The sequence below is a fragment of the Lipotes vexillifer genome, unplaced genomic scaffold (genome assembly GCF_000442215.2).
Source record: "Lipotes vexillifer unplaced genomic scaffold, Lipotes_vexillifer_v1.1 scaffold21, whole genome shotgun sequence".
NCBI lineage: Eukaryota > Metazoa > Chordata > Mammalia > Artiodactyla > Lipotidae > Lipotes > Lipotes vexillifer.
The window spans coordinates 3361351-3363958 of NW_006774065.1; the positions used below are offsets into that span (position 1 = coordinate 3361351).

General features: G+C 64.7%; 1 protein-coding gene across 2 annotated transcripts in view; it reads left to right on the top strand.

Annotated features, from left to right (window-relative positions):
* The first annotated feature begins 1193 nt into the window (after positions 1-1193).
* Positions 1194-2608, top strand: part of CAMKK2 (calcium/calmodulin dependent protein kinase kinase 2) — a 54121-nt gene continuing 52706 nt past the window's right edge. For both annotated transcript variants that reach the window (XM_007448716.1, XM_007448713.1), the window contains exon 1: positions 1194-1300. The gene's annotated coding sequence lies outside the window, so the exon portion shown is untranslated. The remainder of the gene's footprint in view (positions 1301-2608) is intronic.

Consider the following 2608-nt stretch of genomic DNA (forward strand, 5'->3'; position numbering starts at 1 on the left):
CCCCTGATGAACATTTAAGACAGTTGTTCCCAGGTTTTTACTATTACCAACACATGCTTCCATGTTGAAAAACATCAGAAGGGGCGATCATCTTAGCGGAACACTCTGGATTGCTTGTGAGCGCCCCTGCAGCATGAAAGGGATTTTGAACCTTTAATTAATTTGGCCCTTGACTCAGGACTGAGCTTTGCAACCACCCAAGGACTGCGGCGTCAGGCAGCCCTTGTGAGGTCTTCTTTCGCCCCTCCTCCGAGTGCTGTTACCCAGCTGGGACACTAAACACACTCTAAGGGCTCCAGCAAAGTAGGGCGGCAAAGGGGTAGAATGTTTGGGAAGAATATGATGTATGTCACAAAAAGCATCTAAGTAGTCTTCAGGAAAGCCAGAACTTCATTGGGTTTCCTGTAGTTTGGTACATCCGGGTGGAGGGGGCGCTGGGAAAGGAATACAGTTCCCAGCCTTTAGGGCGAGCCCCGAACAGCGGTCTAAGGGGAGGCAGGTGCGGAGGGGGATTTCCGCGAATGGGTGATGACCCAAAATCCAGGCCGCATCCACCGCCGGGCGCCTGGTGCAGGGGAAGCAGCCAGGAGACGGGAGCTGAGCCTCGAGGCGGGGCCCCGGGTGACTCGCAGGCTTGGGAGGGGCAGCAGCCGGGAGACTGGAGCCGGGCCTCGAGGCGGGGCTATGGGTGACTCGCAGGCTTGGGGAACTTCCCGCAGCTCAGACACCGCCCTGCAGTCCCTGCATTTGACTAAACAAAGCGAGCGCAGCTGGCGCGTCCGGCCTGCCCAAGGGTTCCCCGGCCGCTGCTGGGAGAACCGGGGCAGGTGACGCCGCGGGCGGGGGCAAAGTTACAGCGCAGCCTCCCGCGCTCCGGCGCCCCGGCAAGGTCTCTGTCCTCCTCGCAGGTCTGCTACCTCTTCCGACCCCGCTCCCGTTCCGGCCTCACTTCCCCCCCCTCCGCCTCCTCCCCTTTCTTCTCCCTTCCCTCTGCCGCGCCGCTACTTTCGTCTCCGCCGCTCCCGCCTCCCTCCCCTCACCGGCGCGGGGCCGAGCCCTCGGGGGCGCGCGGCGGGCGCGGGCGGCTCCGTGCCGAGGTTCCCAGCAGCAGCAGCCAATCTTTGCGCAGCCCGCGGCAGCGTCGCGCCCGAGCCCGGACCCCGAGGCTCCTCCTGCCCCCGCCCCCCGCGCGCCCGCCGGGGCCGCGGAGAGGAGCGCGCGGCCGTGCCGAGCCCAGCGGAGCCGAGCCGGGGGTGCAGAGCGCGGGAGGCGGCGGCGGCGGTGGCGGCGTGGAGCCCAGGTGAGCTGGCGGGAGCTGGGCCGCGGGCGGGGGACGCAACCGCTGCAGCCCCGGAGCCCTCGCCCTCTCAGGGTGCGGAACCACGGCCAGGATTGCAGACAAAGCCCTGAGGCCGGCTCCAGGTTCCCAACACCTAGGGGATCCCACGTGCGCCGCCCCACGCCCTGCCACGTGGGGACGCGGCCCCCGGCGCCCCTTCCCCCGCGTCCTCGGGGCACCGGGGGCCTGGGGGTGGCCCCCTCGACTGGGCCGCGCCCGGCCCGGGGTGGCAGTGTCGGTCCCGGAGTTTGGAACCATTGTTACCGGGGGCCGGGGCAGTCAAGGATCTTGGAGGCGGCCTAGGCCCACCCCCTCGCGTTTGACAGGTGGGGAAGGCTAGGGCGCGCAGGCGAGGAGAGGGCCAACGGACTTTGCGCACCCCCGTCCCCGCTCCCCTCTTGTCTTGGAGGCACACCTGGGCCGTGGTGGGTTGGACACCTGGCGGCAGGACCCTAGACCAGCAGTTGTGGGACCGGGGTCCCTTAGCCTCGCCTCAGTCGGCCCTCTGCCCCCGCCCCCTTCTCTCAGCCGGAACCTCACAGGCTTGGTCCTTTTGACCTAAATTCACCTCGGGGCCGCTGCCTACTGTGAGCGCGGAGAGCTGCCTTCACCGGCACCCTCCGCCTGACTCTTGGGCTCGCGGGGATGCTGGACCCGGCCCCGCTCAGCGTTGGGTCTTGGTGCCTGGGGTGCCACCCGTTCCAGCCTTGAGCTTTCCCTGGCTTCCCCACCCCCTGCACTGACCAGTTTGGGAAGCGGGGTGTTTTCACAGCTCTGCCAGCGGCCCTGCTTCTCTCACTTGGCGCTGAAGAGATTGCACCGAAGCCCCTCCTATCTCCCCGCTAAGGTTGGGGGACGGGGATCTCAGTGCCATCAGTAAGAAGGGCACGCTGGCCTGGGGTGAGGCAACTTTTACCTTCCTCAGTCTGGAAGTCCCACAGTCCTAGAGACAGAAACTTCTTGTGCCTTAGAGCTTTGCTGTCATTTACCGCTCCCCCTCCCCTGGCTCTGCCCCCAGGAGAGAGAGTAAGATAGCTCTGTCCGGAAAGACTCCCTTGTTCCTAGGGGGAGGCAGGGGCAGAAACAAGGGTAGGCCTTTGGGGGAGATAGCCCCCCCCCACAAACCACCTCACAAAAGCATACACTTTAAGAATAAACAGTGTGCATGCTATGCAAAATGCAGCTTCATGGTGGGTCCTGTAAATTCTTTCCAGATTGCTGGTCCGAAACTCTTCCTGTATAGAAAGCAGCCATTTGTAGGGAAAGCAC